The sequence below is a fragment of the Camponotus floridanus genome, unplaced genomic scaffold, assembly GCF_003227725.1.
Source record: "Camponotus floridanus strain SB8 unplaced genomic scaffold, Cflo_v7.5 scaffold29, whole genome shotgun sequence".
Taxonomy (NCBI): Eukaryota; Metazoa; Arthropoda; class Insecta; order Hymenoptera; family Formicidae; genus Camponotus; species Camponotus floridanus.
In genome coordinates this window covers 652,411-671,270 of record NW_020229425.1, presented here as the reverse complement: position 1 = coordinate 671,270, position 18,860 = coordinate 652,411, and the positions used below count along the sequence as shown (strand labels likewise).

The following is an 18,860-nucleotide window of genomic DNA, read 5'->3' as shown; positions in this document are numbered from 1 at the left end:
TTTATTACTATTATATTATTATTATTATTATTATTATTATTATTTTGTGTTTTAATATTGTAAAAATTTAATAATTATAACAAATAATAATAGAAATATTAAATTTTTTCAAATAGGTTCCCCTTGACTCATACAATTTTTGACAACAATTTTTTTAAAGATATGATATTTAATTCCAAGATATTTACAAATATTTATTTTTGATTAATAGGAGTCTCTTATTTTTCGAATACTTCTATCAAATTCATTTTAATTTTTATTGAGAGATTGACAGGTCATATTTTGACATTTAGTCTTCTTTCTGCATTTATTATAAATTTTGTGTCATAATTTTGAGGCATGTTTTTCAATCATTATCCCATTGAAGAACAAAGTCTCGACTCTTTTCCAAACAGCTCTTTTCCAAGCTATAGCAAGATAAAAAGACATAATCATATGTTTGGATTTTTTGTACTTATTTTTGAAAGGAGGATAAAGCAACATTTTTAATTCGATATTGCATTTGATTTCCGAGTTTGGCGTTTTGGAAAATTATCAAGGCGTAACGGACTATGCGAAGAGTAAAATCCAACGAGGAAAAATACAGCGAACTACTTCCGCAGGTGTTATTCGTGCCGATCGATCGTGCCCGGTACATTGACATCGCGGCGCGTTTTTTCCGAGCCGCGTTTTTTTGTCGCGATCGTTAAGTGCGTATATCCATCGGGCGACAGATAAGCCTTTTAACACTTCACGAGACTCAACGCTTATATAATATCGCACGCACACGTGCGATATATTCGCGCGACAGCGAGCAGTGTTATTGAGTGGAAGACCGATAACGCGGCGGCGAGAAGCCCGCCCTCGACGCAACACATCGGACTGCAACGACGAAATGCACCCGCGATAACGACGTAATCGGGAATACGGACGTAGCATGCATAGGGATGTTATTGGCGTATATGGTCGACGTTGCGTCCAAGAGAAACGACGTTATCCCGGTGAGGGGAGGGAAATTTCTCGGCGATGATTGGTTAGAATTTTACATCGGCGATGCTTCTAGTCCGCTGTAAATTGCAAGCTGCATGTTCTTGGGATTTGTAGATGGTTTTGCCTCGCGATTTGTCTACCTGGAGAAGCGACGAATGCAAACTAAGGGGAAAAAATACAGTCGTCGAGGTGTCGCAACTCTCGGGAAAATAAACGGGCGCCGGGTTTCTACTCTCTGGAAAAATATGGAATTCCGAGGGATTTCTTTTACATCTGGAAAAACCGGAGCATTCTCATGGAATTTTATGGGACTCGGGGAATTTTAAACAAATTCTCTCTTTGGTAATTTTGCAGTTAAATTGTAAAAAATATATTATTATATTATCTCTGTTTATAATAGATGTTTTAGCAAAATATGCAATATACTAGACATATTCTTTATTTTAATTTTTAATGATAAAAATTGAAAATGTTCTGCAAAAAATGTTTAATAAATAAAATTCATTTTTAGAAAATTTTACTAAAATAAAATCTTTAATAAATATTTTCTTTTCCTGGAATACATTTGAAAAGAGAATATTCAGGGATTTTTATTAGCTCTCGGGGTAAATCTGTCGATAAATTAAATTGTGAATTATTATATGTATTTAAAATATATTATCTCTGTTTATTCAATGTTTTAATAAAATCTCCTTTATTTTAATTTTTAAAATTAAAAAATGAAAATGTACAAATAAAAAATATTTGATAAATAAAAATTTACTTTTAGAAAGTTTCATTAAAAAATCTTTAATAAATAATTTGTTTCCTGGAATACATCTGAAACAATCGGGGAATTCTCATGGAATTTTATTAAGACTCTGGAAATTAAAAAGAAAAATTCTCTTTGATAAATTTTCACTTAAATTATAAGCAGTTAACAGTCTGTTGATAAGTCAAATTATGAATTATCTATTTGAAATATATTATTATCATTTCGGTTTATATATTTAATGTCTTAAGAAAATATTGAATATGCAGAACTCTTTATTTTAATTTTTAATGATAAAAGAAAATCTTATGCAAGTAAAAAGTATTTAATAAAACAAATTTATTTTAAAAAACTTCACTAAAAAAATCTTTAACAAACACTTACCTAACATTTGGAAATATAAAAAATTCTCTCTTTGATATAATTTTGCGTTGAAATTATAAGCACTCTCGATAATCTATCGATAAAAAGAAAATGTGAATTATGTATTTAAAATATATTATTATTGCTATTATTTCTGTTTATATATATTCAATTTTTTAACGAAATATTGAACATGCAATTCTCTATTTGAATATCTAACAATAATAAAAACGTTATGCAAGTAAAAAGGTTTAATAGAAACAATTCATTTTAGAAAGTTTCACCAGAAAAATCTTCAATGGACATTTCCTTTACCTGAAATTTTAAACAAAAATGTCATAGAAAATTGAACAATTTTTTGACAAGATCTGAGTAAACCTCTCCTCCTCCATTTCGGAGCGTCACGTAGACGCGTATGACGCGGTAGTCCAAGTGTTGATGCATCTCGATCTTATTATTTATACGACTACGCGATGACGTCGTCGACGACGAGGCGCGCCAAACCCAATCGGTCTCTCGGCCCACTATTTAACGTTCCACGTGTTGGCAGCGCCCAAACATTCACGCTTATCTTCGCGGCCGTTTTATCGACTGTTTCTCTCTGCACGCGAGAGTCCGTCCAAGTCGCATTCCTCTTGGCAAAGTAACGAATGAATCCATCGTGCGTTGAAGCTCAACGTTGCACGCCGCTGGCAGCTGGACGGAGACAGCGAGCGAATCGATGCTCGCGCATTGATTTATTAATACGGTACGCGCCATGTGGTAACGTCACACTCGCTCAGCATATTGATATACGAACTGCCCGTTAATAGGTGCGAAAACTGAAATAATTTTTCCCTCATTCTCGCATATATCTTAAATCTTCCGACCTTTCTTGCCTCGAGAATCTCTTTTCCGCTCCTTCCAATACAAATGTATTATAAAATGCATATAAATAATAAATAATATATATTTCATATAATGTAATTATAATGTATTTGTATTAATTATTTGCATCATTAATTAATTAATTAATGTATCAATTATTATTTATATTTATTATTTATAATACATATATATAATAATTATTAACATATATATGTAAATATTTATATATTTATATAATACATATATATAATTATTATATAACATACATATAAATATTTATATAATATATATATATATATATATATATATATATATATAATTATCAAATTGCAGAATTCTATTGGAAATCGCTTCAAGATGAAGCAAAAGCAATATATAGTTGGCGACAAAATTCCCACCTCGATTCGTTGCTCGACTGTTAATTATACACATAAAAATATGACATATCGCCGACCTGAAAGCGCGCTATTTTTCGAGCTAGGAGCTCGCAGCCTAATGCTTGTAATAGCTTGTAACTTGGCAGCAACGTGGATGAAAATTTCGACCGCGACAGGCGGAGTTGTGTCGAGATAAGGAACTCTAAGTGAGGGAGACGTTTCGCCGAATAAAGGGTTAAGTAGTCGCGGCGTGTCTCCCCTAAAGGGAAAGGGAGGGCCGGGGGAGGGCAAGTGCATCCGCGTCGAGAGGGAAGAGCGAGCGCCTCGCGACTCCGTGTGCATCGGGCTTTTGCGGCCTGGCCCATTAGCGTGACGTCGATATGTGCATCGTCTATACATAAATACCCGGCGACGTGTTTGCGGCCCGTTTACCCACCGGTTGCCACTTTGTAGCGAACGCGAGCGAGCGGGGAGACAAGTGCGAGAGCACGCACGCCGGACGCAAGCGCACTAACGCAACGTTATATCACTCTCTCGACCGGGGGAAGGGGGCGAGGGGGCTTTTACGTACTCTCTATCGAGAGGGGGTTCCCGGCACTCCACCCCCAGCACCAGGCTCCATGTGGCGCCTGAGCGCAACGCCGGTGGGGGTAGAGCTCTCTCTCTCTCTCTCTCTCTCTGTCTCTCTTTCTCTTTCTCTTCTCTCCTCTTCCTCTTCGTGGGACACCCTCGGCGGCGACGATGATGTCAAACTCAGTCGCGAGCCGAATATCGTGTCGCTCGCGCGCGTCTGTCGTTGTTCGTTGTTCTGACGTGACGTCGCGCGTTATCAATCGCGTGCGATACGATAAGACGAAAGACAGTTAGAGAGAGAAAGTGAGTGAGAGAGAGAGAGAGAGGGGCAGGAATGTCAGGTTCGTCTGTCGTCCCTTCTAGATTCTCGACTCCCTTTTTTTTTCATATTCTTGCGCCGATAAAACGAATTTTCTCTCGCGTTATCTTGACAATGTACGTCGCGATTTCCCCATGTGTGTGTGTGCGCGTGTGTGCGTGTGTGTGTGTGTGTGTGTGTGTGTGACATGTAACGCTCCGTGATACCTTACTTGGCGAGTATTCGAAAACTTCGAGGTATCCTCGCCCCCTGTCACCCCTCTCCTTCCTCTCCCCCCCCGCTGATATCGGTGATTCAGACACTGGATTCTCTTGGCGAGAAAATGCTCTCAACGTCCTTTTCCCAATCTCGTATCACCGGGATGTATGTATGTATATACGGAAGATTCGTATACGTGCGTGAGCCGAAATCGATAACCTGAGGGGGCAGGCACCACGAAACGCTCTGGCAGACGCGACGCGACGCGACGCGTCGCGACGCCACCGGATCGTTGTACGTATATACGTTTAACCCTTAAATTTCTAATGAGAGAATTCTGATGTGAGGAGCAGATGGGACGTGAAGGAAGTGCCACAGAAATATTTACGTGCTTCTCCCACCCTCTCTGCTCCCTCATGTGTGTCGGATTTTCAAATGAAGATTAGAATCTTCTCCCTGTTTTTACATTTCAGGCGATTATCTTATATTAATTCACGCGCATTTTCAAAGGCGTCAGTTATTTGCATTAATTAATCGGCTTTGCATAATTTTCCATTATTAATTATTTATGTTAGTCGACTCTTTGCGACTCGCGATTGTGCGTGATCGTTATTTCGGAATCCGACAATTTTATTTCGGAAATTTCACGTGCACGAAGGATTATAAATTCAAGGGTCAAACGCAGACAATTTATCGGTACGTTCGCCTCTCGATCGGTTAAGTTGTCGCATCGCTATACAGCGTACGTAATTATGCAAAGATCAAATATAGACGTAAAATCAACCTCGAGCAATCCCGACACCTCAAATCCCTATGCAAATCCCTATGCAAATCCCGATGACACGCTAAATTGCCTTGGATTTTTGTCGCGACGTCTTAGAAAGATGAAGAAAGAGAGAGAGAGAGAGAGAGAGAGAGAGAGAGAGAGAGAGAGAGAGTGTGTGTCACGTGTCTTCCTGATCTCGATATAGCTTAACGAAGTTCGCACGTGCAACGATCATGTTGATCACCAATCCGTTTACGTGTCGTTGATAAATAGAAAAACGGAAGTACGGGCGAAACAAGCAAGATGAAACAAAAAAAAAATGTGATTTCCCAGGAATGGCGACCGTGGATATCGGTCCACCTAACTGAGAGAGGGGAAAAGAAAGAGAGAAAGAGAAATATGTACAGCGCATTCAGAGAGATCGTAACCCGGGGTGCAACTCCAATTGCACCGATGCATCCGAGAATCACCACCCATCACGTTATTCTAACATTCTATTGTCATCTATATATATATATGTATGTAGGTATCCTCTAGTAATATAACAGTTATATAATATTTACATAATTCACTCGATATTATGCGATCTTTCAAAAGAGACTCAATTTTCTTTTGTGATTTTTTGACTGCATTTAAAATATTTTTAAAGAGTAAAAAAAATATATATATATTGTATTTATTTACTTATTTATATAAAATTCATTTTTTTAATTTAAAAACCCAATTTTATTTGACCTGACCTAATCTAAAAAAAAATATAAATACATTTTTATAATGCGAGACGAACTAACGAAATTTCGTGGCTGTCGATCGCCTGGGAGGGGAGCTTGTGGTGCATTCTGTATTTCCGATTAAGGAAGTGTATCCTCCGTTGGGACGGACGTGTCTTATTGGATTGGTTGTACGCGTACATACGGACCGGCGGAATCGTGGGACACACGAAGACGAGATGATAGTTATTTCGAATCCGATCGGTGGTGCTTTTGCCCGCCGAACCGGCGAAACAGACTGGACCAGATGTTGTCTAAATCCGTACCATCCGCCGACGATGGATCTTTCCCCTCGCCTCCTCGCCCCCCTTATCCCCCTTCCGTCTTTTCGTTTCTCGGTACACCACCATGCATCGCCATTTTCTATCCCTACTACACTATCACCACTACTCTGACGGCTGTCACCGTCAAAACACATCCAAACATATCCTATTCCTTCTGTCTAAACTAAAGTGTGTATCGACAAGACCCTTCCAGGATTTTTATAAGACAAGAGAGTGAAGGAACTTGATAAATTTTTATATCAGGTCCTTTGCCTTCGAATTCGCTCAAAATGTGCATAGAATCGGAAAAAGTAACGATTTGTTATTTTTAAATATTTTAAACATTTTAAATATTTTAAATATTTTAAACATATTAGAAAAATAATCGATGAATTGATAATTATTTATATTACACACTATATATATTTAAAAAACTTCCCCGCAAAAACCTAGCCTATTTTCATTTCCATTTATTATTTATTTTGATTTGCTAAATATTTTAATAGCGTATTATTATGTATGTTATATAAAAGATAGATATATAAAAAGCACAAAACTATAGAGATTCAATATTTTAGATTAAATTAAATATATTTTGAGATGGGGATGCAGGGAAAAGTGCTCGTTTATTTATAATTTTCACCATTAAATGTGTCGCATGAAGAAAGTCATGAATTCAAAAACCAACAGCCTCTTCGTGACATATTCTGGCATTTTCGCATTTATTTATCACAGTGAAAATATAAAAGTTAATTGAAAAAATAAATTGTTTCATATAAAGAGATATTTTATATATTATTTTTCATTATAAAATGCTACTTGATTTATTTATTATATTTCATTATACAATATAAATGCTACTTAATGACCTTTCCAAATAGGGGATATTGTTTCCCAGGCTTTAAAATATCATATCTTTTAATTACAGGCCGAAAGAAATTTTTAGCCAAATCGTGAAAAAGAACCTTAATATAGAAAATTTATCGGAAAATTCTTTTTTTTTAGAGAATTATCCAATTTTATCTTCGTGCATTGTTTTTATTTAAATTGTCCAAAACGCAAATATAAAAGAAATTAAATTCCTTGAACACGCACTATTCAAGGTACAACCGACGTCATCGTGGATTCTGACGGATTCATCTCGTTGCTTATTCGCCGCATTTGCAATGTAAAACCGCGCGCGTGTGGTGACGACGGACAGCGCGTGTATTTCTGGCGGAACGTCAAGTGGCATAAGAAGTATTTCTTAAAGCGGTTTGGGAGAGACGTACTCGAAATGGTCGAATTTCGAGGGATTCCAAGGTTGCGATTTTTGGACGACTCTTTATGTCGCCCGCCTCGACATTTTCATCGGGAAATTCTCTTTCATGGGAAGGGAAACCGTACATGAAATTGCGATTAACGTTGTTGACACACTATATATGCTGTTATTGTATACCTTTCATCGGGAGAACTGATGTGACCTGAGCACATGTGTGTGTGTGTCAAGCTCCTTCGCATTTCAATCTAACGTTAACGAGCTGAAAGGATAAATAATTTAAGTTTAAATAATCTATTAAACAGAATTTTTTCGTTTATTTATTTTGGAGAAATTTTATTTATTTATCTTTTCAATATATATATTTATCGACGCGCAAAAAGCGAACAATAACAATAGCGCGAGTGAAGTGATTCGATATGCGATATTCATGCAATTTACGATTTTTTTTTTCATTTACACTTTTACACGCGTGCAAATCGTCGCTCGCCGCCTCGGTATTCCACTTGTTCAAATACATTTATCTTTCGTGGAAAGGCGGACCTTTGTAAAGCCTTAGAGAGAGCGCGAAACAAAGAGTAAACGAAAGGCTCGCCGCAATTTTGTTTCCTAGATATTTATACGTTGCAAGGCCGCCAATCCCGGGCCGAATCTTGCCCTGGCGATGCCAACCCGCGAGACGACCTATTGCCGTTTTACCGATCAAATCGGCCTCTTGAATCGAACGTTCAAGTTTATGAACGACAAGTCGCTTTTAATATAAATCGAAAATATAAAAAAAAATCATTTAACTCACTTACACGCGGTATGTGATGTGCAAAATGCGGATATATTCAAATTATGATTAATATAAAAAATTAATATAAAATGAATTTATTCTAAAATTAATTTAAAAAAAATCGCTTAATAAAAAGATTCATTTTTATTAAATGATTAATACAAAAGAATCATTTAAAACTTACGCAGTATATGATTCGTGCAAAATGCGGATATATTCAAATTAAGCCAGTTTTTGCAGTAATTAATATATTAAAAAGTGATTATTATTCCCTCTCAATTGAATTTATTACCTGCTCTTTAAATATAGATATTTTTTGGAAATGAATTTTATAAAATATGATTCAAAAAGAAAAATTTAATTGTTACATAAATATTGCGGATTAATATCGCAAGATTTTTTAAAATATAATACGTTGAAGTATTTCACACGCGTGTTTATTATAAACGTGTTTATATAAATATTTTGCGAGTTTGTATTAAAATATATATTTTACAATAAAAACCTACAATACATATTTTACGCATGCATACATATATTATGTTACGTAATATGCAAAATCATTACGGGAATATCAAATAATTATTTTTACAAATAACGAATAAATTATTAATTATTTAACTTACGGTTGCTCTCCATCGTCATTAGTCTTCTTTTTCTCTCGTTCCTCTCTTGATCCTTTGCCGATCTTTCGATGACACTCGACACTCGTTCGCGAAAACAATTAATTACGATCACGCACTAATTAGCAGAATACGATACTTTGCATTGCATTATCGATATCGATGACACATGACGAATCTTATTACATCGCGATAGCAAATCACAATCGTTGCAAAGATTCACACAAAATTCACGCATCACTGGTCGTGACGTTACTCTTTCGTTATTAATAAATAATAAACAATGTTTGTAGAGATCGCAATAAAACAGAAGACTTACAATTTCTACTCTCTATGAGTCCCTATTTCTACTGGAAATGTATATATATTGTACGAGATATATTGCTCCTCGACACGTTTACGAGTCGTTAGTCGCGGGAATTAATTAATCCGCCAATTAATAATTGATATAATGAACATATGGCACGAACATAATGCGTTTAGTATCTTTCTCATACTTATCACGATCGCACTATGAAGATACGACGATCATACTGTGTCTTTGCCGTTCGAATGACAACGAAACCAAGGCATGTAAATAATAGCGCGCTAATGTTTATACGCGAGAAACGTCGTGTTATCTCTATTACCAAGCAAGTGTTTATCGAAATATATATTTATTCGAAATACTAATCGCGCACACACACATATACGCATGCACGAATAATATTAAAATTGCACGCATGTTTGCAAAAAGATCGGATATTAATTCATCGTTTGCATGAAATATTTACATATAATTTTATACCGTAAATTTATACGGAATATATTCTATTTTTTTAAATTTCAAATTAATTATTAATAAACGATCGACGACTTTTTCACAATTCTCTTTTATTCGATTCGCCGATTCATACATGATTGCAAAAATTGATAGACAGATTACATTTAAATCAGCGAAAAATTCAAAGCGCGATGCGAGATGCGTTCCTACTATTGTCGAGTGTTTACTAAATAGCTATATCTGTAAAGAGAGAGAGAGAGAAATATTTGCTTCAAAATAAATTGTCATTGTGTCTCGATGTCTTTACGAATCGCTCTGGATGATAATTTCCAATTGTACAAACAGCGCCGAATTTTCCGACGTATTGTTGTTAACATATGCCTGTCATTCGTTTGGTGAGACTCGAAGGGGAAGGTCATGGCTCGACAGGTCATATCGTTACATTAGCTTTTGAAATACGATCGTGACAAGTATGTATCAAGAGAGTCATCGAACGCGATCATTCTTCACGACAACGTCGACTAGAGATCTGGAATAATTAATTTGATAATTCGAGGCGACGGCTATTTATACTCTTCAAAGCAAGTATTTCTCGCAACATATATTCATTTTTCAATTCACGTACGCGAATAGTGTTGAAATTGTAGAATATGCTATTTGTTACTGTGTGCATGTGTGTGTTATTTATTTCAAGTGTGTGTGTTATTATTTCATATACGAGTTTTTAATTGCCCAAGAGATGGACAATTTTGACCTTATCAAGCGTGCGTAGGTAGATATACACATGTATCTATGAATATAGAGTGTCTACTTCCTGGAAAGATATGGAAAACCTGGATTTCTCTGAGATTTTTTTTATATCTGGAAAAATCAGGAAATTCTCGTGGAATTTTATTGGGATTCAGAGAATTTCAAAAAATTCTCTTTTTAATAATTTTGATCCCATATTGTAAACAGTCGACAAGCCAAGTGAATTTCATGTTTAAAATATGTTATAAATATATTATAAATCTATATATATATATATATATATATATATATATATATATAAATAGATTTATAATATATTTATAATATATTTTATAATATATTTATAATATATTTTAAACATGAAATTCACTTGGCTTGTCGATTGTTTACAATATGAGAACAAAATGATCAAAAAGAGAATTTTTTGAAATTCTCTGAATCCCAATAAAATTTCACGAGAATTTTCTGATTTTTCCAGGTATAGAGGAAATTTATTTATTTATATATTTATATATTTATATATATTTATATATTTATTTATATATTTATATATTTATATTTAGATATTTATTTATATATTTATATATTTATATATGCATTTATATATTTAAAGCCTGAACACAAAATATTGAATATGCAATATATATTTTTCATTATAATTTTTAGTGAAAAATTTTAATGTTTAATGAAAAAATGAAAATAATATGAGATACATTATCTTATGAAAGTTATTCCGGTTTTTCGATACATTGCATTATTTATTTGAAACTAAAGTGGCTCTGCGTTTTGGCTTTATACAAGTGAAAAATATTAGAAAATGCAAAAGCAATGTAAAATTGTAAAATATTATTATTAAAAAATTGCACTGTAAAAAAATCTTTAAAATATTCTCTTTATTTAAAACTTTGAATAAAAATATATTGGAATGGAAGCTCAGGAGATTTTTTTTACACGATTCGAGTAGACATCCTGGAATATAATATATATATCGAAATATATATATATATATATATATATCGCATTAAAAATGAGAAATGTCAGAGCACGAATCATTACGCGTTTTTACGTTAACGTGCCTAAATTCGAGCCAATGATTTAGTTTCTTGCAGTATCCATTGACGTGGACGCGATGAAAGTTGTCGTCGGTTTTTCGAGGACAAAAGACGAGAGAGAAAGAGAGAGAGCTGGATTTCGAAGGTGGACGTTCGAGTGAAAAAAAATCCGGGGCGAAGAGGGCTGGGGGTGAGGGAGATGAAGGAAAGGGAGCGGAAGCGAAACAATCTTCGGCTGCGTAGCTTTCTCATTATCGCGATTGTTTCGCGATGAGTACAACAATGCTCGACAACGACTTTTTCGTCGCAGGTTTCTTGACAAGAGGAAGCATTTCCCCGCCTTTTTCCGCCTCTCGTTGTACATTCTCCCCTTTCTCCACCCTCTCCCTTTCCTTTCGTTCCCGTTTGGATCACGTCTCTCCATCTCCGCGATCGAGAACGCAACTAAAACGAGGTTACAAAGTGTCAATATTACGTCGTCGGGTTCCTGCCTCGTCTTGTTTCCCACCTTGGGACGGAGTTTCGTGTCGTTTTCGACGCCGAACAGAGAGATTTCGCGAACTGATGAGATCTAAATTGGTAAGTGGCCGACTATGGACTCTAGTGACCCAAGTCCATATCTTTTTCGATATTTTTATCTCTAAAAATAACGAGGAAAATATCGGGGACAGAAAGAAATGGCTATTTTTTTCCCTCATCTATCTAGAAATCAAACGCGCGCGCGTGCATGGGACGAGAGATTTGGCAGGTATTCAAAAGCGGTGGGATTATCCAATTCGACTTGGTGGATTCGGACGTTCTTGGCTTGTGTCGATTTTTTTCTTCTCCAGCGACTCGCGATAAATCCGTTCAAGTTTCTTTATGCCGCTTAAAACGAGAAACGTATTCATAAATGGAGAACCTGATCCCAACATGAATCGTGAGGGGACGTAGGTATCAGGAGGCACCATTTGTTATCCGGATGGTATTTCGATAGGAGGGAAGACGCGAACGTTGTACCGATCAATACTCGGTGTCGGTGTCGTTTTCGATCGAGCGCGAATGACGCTCTCGTTTCATGATTATCATTCTCGCTTAATAGCTGCAAGAGCTCTACCATTTGATGCCAGGATACGAGACGATGCGGAGACGAGAAATTTACGGTAGCGCGTTGTCGGTGGATGTTCTGCCAATTTCTTATTTATCTCTATTTACGCGGCTCTCTTCGTGTGTAACACTTCATAAATTCGGGCTTTATCAGGGTGTCTACTTCCTGGAAAAATCATGGAGAACCTGGAATTTCCAAGGATTTTTTTATATATGCAGAAATCAGAGAGAATGAATGATCACAGAGAAATTTTCATGGAATTTTATTGAGGGATTAAAAAAATTGTTTTAAATTTATTTTTAAAAAAATTCTCTCTTTGATAATTTTGTAATCAGTCAATAGGCCAAGTGAATTATGTGTTTTTATTTCATTTTTGTGGTGAAAAATTAAAAATATTGTTGAGTTGAAAAATGTTTATCTCACGAAAGCTATTCAGTTTTTTTCAGTACGCTTTCAAATCTAATACTTAAAGCTTATGTAGCTCTTTATTTTTCCTTCGTATGAGTGAAAAATATTAGACAACACATGCAATAAGAACAAATTTAATTTAGAAGTTGACAAAATATCTTTAAAATATTTCTTTTTGTCTGGAATTTTAAAAAACCTACAAGATTAGGGAATTTTCAGAATTTTTTTGCTCTCCAAAATTCGAGTAGATTTTTGAGCAATTATTTTATACGGATCACTTCATGTTGTGTCTGATTTTACTCACCTCTTCGAGGGAGGAGCAAAAATCACTCAACTATTTATCAACGTTATTATTTCTGATCTGATTAATTCGACTAGCGTCGAGCGAGATGAAATCGGGATGTTAACTTTGAAAAGAGAATCTATCGACGTTTCGAGTTCGCGAGATTCAAGAAGGATCGCGTCAATTACTAAACGAGACGGTCGGAGAGAAGGAAATCACACCGACAGACGAGGTTCACTCTTTCCTCGTCATTTATTTAAGCCCGTTAAACGGTCTTAATAGACCGGTCTTTAATAGACTTCGCTAGGTTCTAGCTAAGGGACCGGGGTCGGATTGAAAGATCGCCGTTACCTTTTCTACCCTTCCCCTCCCCTTCCTCTTTATCTCTTTCCCTGCGCCTTCCGCTTCCGTTACGTCGTCGGCGAAGACGACGTCGCGAAGACGACAGGTGGGACTCGGGGAGCTGCCCTCGCGAGCGACCAAGACTAACCCAATTTGCGGAGATAAAACGGCAAGCGAAAGTGCGCGACACCCGGGAAATCCATTAAAGTTCCTGCGGCTTTTCAAATTTTCTAAAATTAAATATTACTCACACGCGATTCTCTCCCTCTCCTTGTCCCTCTTTCATCCCCTGCACAGCCGCAAGTTTTCCACATATTATGCTGGAATTTATTCGCAAATATAATCTTCTAATTTTTTTTTTATTTTTTAAAAATACGATAGGTACAGCCTCGATCAAAAGTATCGCGTCACTCGCAAAAAATGCGGAAAACTCGATTAAACGAGTGAGCCTTTTTATCTCTTTTTCCTCACTAGTTATTTTGCTCGTGCTCGTAAAATGATTAAAGCATAAAATAACGGCAATATAAAATATAATTTGGTAATATTTATATTTTTTTTATATTTTTCATTAAAGTAACGACTTGTTTTTCTACTGTTTTGGCCGGCACTATTTTACGCAACATATTTGAATTTTTTAAATTTAAATTCCCTTTTATTTAGAGTTTCAACAATTTTTCCGACCGCTTTTGTCAATCGAAAAGCAAATAACAAATAAAGCATCATAATATATGTATAACGCAGGAATTACAAATTAGTAGTTACGTTAATTGAAACAATTCATACGCAATTAATTTAAAGCGTCTAATTATTTCGAAATGATATTAATTTATTCATCACTCATGTGTGCGACTGCATTAACTGCGAAACCTGGAAGCTGCATTTGAGGCAAATATAACGGACGGAAAAAAGGTGAGAGGAGGAGAAAGAGAGAGAGGGAGGAAGCTCGAGGGCGAGAGAGAGAGAGAGCGTGTCTTTTCGACCGCGAGTGACGTTTAATCGGGCCGCGTGGTACGTGGACCATGACCAACGAGAAACCGTGCCCATTCTGGTTCGCCCACGTGACAAAGACGACGATGATTCTGGCACGGTTGACTTTCGCGACGCGAATGATGGATCGCCGGCAACGGATTCGTTCAAACAGCATGGAAGATTAAATCCAAATATACTCACCACGCTAATTTGGAGCAATGAGCGATCTCTCGGAGCTCCTCTCGTTCCGCACGTCGATTCGCGCCGATGGATGGGGGTGAAAGTGTCCCGTCGAGAGACACCCCATTCGTATCGATGAAAAACTTCATAGAACTATATGGCAGAGAATCTCTCTCTCTCTCTCTCTCTCTCTCTCTTTTTCTCTCTCGGTTACATGAAATAAAATCAATTTTGTCGTTTGCCCGATAATGTATCGCCAGTTTTATGTCCGGTGAAAGGGGTGCTTGCATCGACTGTAAATTGCAGCGGATTCCCGCGACTATCGTTATTTATAGTCACTGGGATTTTTCGAAAGGGGGCATTTACGATCCACGGCTTTTCGCGCCTATAAAGATCTCCCTCTCTCATTCGTTCTATTTATAAATTTCCAAACGATCTCAAGTATTTTAATTTGGACACGGTCGCTTATACACATATGCTACTCACGGGATGATAAATTGCGAAACGTGAAATTTTACTCCAGGTTTCCCTCGATTGCGCGAGAGTCGATCGCTCGACCTCTGATCGTTCTTTCGCATTATTGTCTACGGAAAAGTTGCGAGACGCGAGATCGCGAGAGGAAAAAGGAGCGGCGTCCTGGCACCGATTCTCGAATTGCATTCGTTCGCTTTATTGCGGCGGTATACACTGCATAAAATGTCTGCGTCTCGCGCAAATGGCGAAAGAGGATTTACGACTTCCTAGTCGAGCCCGGAGATGGAGAAAGTAGACGCGAGCGCGGTGTCTTCCGTTTATAGCGAAGCGAGCGATCCGCTGACGTGTAATGGTCTGTCTCGCCTCAACGATTATAATATCAACGTGGCATCGCGGTTTTTCCCTTCTCTTCGATGTCAAACGAGCGTTTTTTGCGCTCCGCGTTCAAGCGCGAAACGTCATAATCCGCGAACAATCGATTCCATTGTATCATTCATCGTCGAATTTATTTGCGATCGACAGTCGGAGATACTGCATCGGGGTGTATCAACTTCCTGGAAAAATCTGAATTTCTCAGACATTTCTTTCGCGTATCTTGAAAAGTCAAGGAAAAATCGGAGAGTTCTCCTGGAATTTTATCGGGCTTCGGAGATTTTTTAAAGATTCTCTCTTTTGTTTTCATCTTGTAAACAATCGACAAGCTAAGTGAATTAAGCGTTTGAAATATATTATAAGTGAATATATATTTCTATTTATATATATTAATATATATTTAATTTCTCAACAAAATATTTTGAATATGCAGTATATATTTTTTATTATAATATTTGAAAAAATGAGAGAATGTTATGCAAGTGAAAAAAACGCTTATTTTACGAGAATAATTATTTAGTTTTTTTCTCCAGTATATTTACAAATATAGTATATTTACAAATATAGTATATTTACATAATACCAATAATATGAATATCAACCTTAATTTTATCTCTAATATTTTTTTTTATATTTATTAGAATATTTTAATTTTTTTTAATTTTTTAATTTTTTTAATTTTTTTTAATATTCCTTCTTATTAAAATATAATAAATGAAATCTCAAAAATCATAATAAATGTATTTTCTCTTGTTGATTCTTCAATAAAAATTTAAATTTTAAATTTTAAATTTTTTACTAAATTGATTTAGAACTTTTATTATCCCTTTCATCTTTCTTTATTAATTTTAATTAAATCTATCTCGATCCTTAATTTAGAATCTAGTAATAATTTTCTTTTTCAAAGGATTTAAAAGTTTTAATTAATTACTTTTACTCAAATATCTACTCTATTTAATTACTCTTATTCAAATATAATTATTTTTATTGTGGTATCTTATTTAATTTTTTTTTAATTATTTACATTAATTATAAGTAATATTATAGGTTCATTTTCACATATATTTTCACAATTTTTAAATATTTAAAATTTTATTTATTTTTATCACTATATGAATATGTGTGATTTTATTTAATATTTTTAATTATATAAATGCTTTTTTCCATATTTTCTTGACATTAACTCTTCATTTATTCTTATATTATTTTTAATTATTCTTTAGTATATTATAAGTATTTACGTTATAAAAGTTAGTTTTTCAGTTAAGTTTTTTTTCAATTTATTTACAAATCTAGTACTTGAAATTCAAGAGGTTTTGAGTGAAAAATATTAGAAAATGCATGCAATAAAAAATCTATTTTTAAAAATTGCAACAAAAATTTTAAAAATATTTTCTTTACCCGGTGGAGAATTATTTTACAAGATTTGAGTAGACACCCTGTATATCTGCGATCAATGTTCCGTGATTGTTTCGCGATCGAAATCACGATTGACATGATCGGAATTGATTTTCCGAGGCCGAATTGATGCGGAGGTATTTTCATTATATCTACATACGTGGAGCGCACCAGCTGCATTAATTAAAGCACTTTGATCCTGTCAATGTTGATTAGACCGCTCCGAGCTTATGTTTCTCGCATGTACGTTTCGCATTGAGATTTCCGTTTGCCAGTCAACAAAGTTCGCATCGCGAAACTTTGGCGAGTGCAACGCCGTTCCCACAGCGGATGATCATTGCAGCTGGAAATTATCATTGGCGGGTCCTAACGGACGTTCGTCACGGCATATTGCATTTCCGGAATCGAAAGCGCGCGAGGGGGTGAGTTCTTCATATCTTTAGTTTTGGCGAAAAAAACACACCAATCCTCGCACTCGTCCGTCTTTGCACCTGGAGTTTTCTGTAGAAAATCAATTTCGCGATTTCTAAGAGAGAACGACTGTCTAATGGACTCTCTTGTCATTTTTTGCGACGCCAATAATTATCTTCGAAATGTTTTGTCGTTGAAGATACTTCCTCCTCTCCTCAGGTATTTCGCGAAGATAATGGCCATTATTCGCGGAATCGGTGGTCCTTATCACTGCCGTATGAGCTGACAAACAATGGTGACGGACAATGGCAGCGCTCGATCGACTACAACTATGGAATACAATGGATTTTGTCGTGCTCTCTAAATCCGGCTCTCCACGATACGTTTTCTCTCGGGCTGCACTCAGATATTCTCGCTAATTAGCGAGAATATGTACCGTTTTCCCGCTCTTGAACACGACGGATGATCGTCCTAGAGCTTCAATTCGAGAGCGCAATTTGTCATTATTCGCGAAAGCGAATCTAAAATTCCTTCGAGTACCACTCGACAATTTTAGGAGAAATTTCTACATTAGGATCTTCATCTCTGATTTGGCACAAAATTTGCATGTTTTCTTTTGACCTACAATCACGAAACTATCAATTCTTTATTACTTTGTATTTAAATATTATATAAGAAAATTGATCAATAATTATTTGCTAATTATTTAGTATTATATTATATGTATATGAGCAGAGTGTGTGTGTCCTCTTTCTGCACCCTTTTTCCACTCCCTGAAGGAACTTGATCCATCCCAATCAAATTAAATTCTATTTATTTATTTTGATCGTGTGTATATATTTTGACAATGTATTACTATATATGTTATATATAGGATATATATAACATATATAAGATATATAGAAAGCCATAGAAACTGAACATTTTAAATTGGGTTCGATTTGTTTAGGTATTTTGGGATGGAAATGTAGTGGAAGAGTTTATTATTTTCATCATTATATGTATTATATGTATGAAAAAAAATTTTATATAATACTTTCGTTATAAAATACTATTTGATGATTTTTCCCAAGGATGACATGTTTACAGACTTTAAAATAGCATAAATTTTAACTGTAGGCCGAAAGAAAGTTCCAAGTAAATTTTTAACCAAATCAAAGACAAAGATCTTAATATAGATTGATATTCATGATAACTTCTTATATTTAAGATCGTCTTAAGTACATCCTAGGTCGTCTTAAAATTCTTTTCAATCAATCTTCAAGCCTTGCTTAAGACGATCTTAAATATAAGAACGAACTATAAATACCAATCTTAGAAATTTATCAACTTTAGACATCTCTCTTCGTGACATATACACATACAGAGAAAATGGGCAATATGTACCGTAATCTTTACTAATTCATTAATCGAGAGTTAACCCTTGCTCCGGGAAATCACCCGGGGAAGCCGCAACGAGATTTCCGCGCGACAAGATGATTCCCTCGTTATTATAT

At 35.5% G+C, this 18,860-nt stretch overlaps 1 protein-coding gene across 8 annotated transcripts in view; it reads left to right on the top strand.

Annotated features, from left to right (window-relative positions):
* Positions 1-18,860, top strand: part of LOC105253985 (RNA-binding protein Musashi homolog 2) — a 128,436-nt gene that overhangs the window by 33,824 nt on the left and 75,752 nt on the right. For 2 of the 8 annotated variants that reach the window (XM_025409898.1, XM_025409904.1), the window contains exon 1: positions 5,014-5,701. The exons of 1 other annotated variant lie outside the window; for it this stretch is intronic. The gene's annotated coding sequence lies outside the window, so the exon portion shown is untranslated. Of the gene's footprint in view, positions 1-4,096; positions 4,242-5,013; positions 5,706-18,860 lie in introns of those variants that run through there. 5 more of the 8 variants (XM_025409900.1, XM_025409899.1, XM_025409902.1 and 2 more) reach the window with 5 other exon arrangements.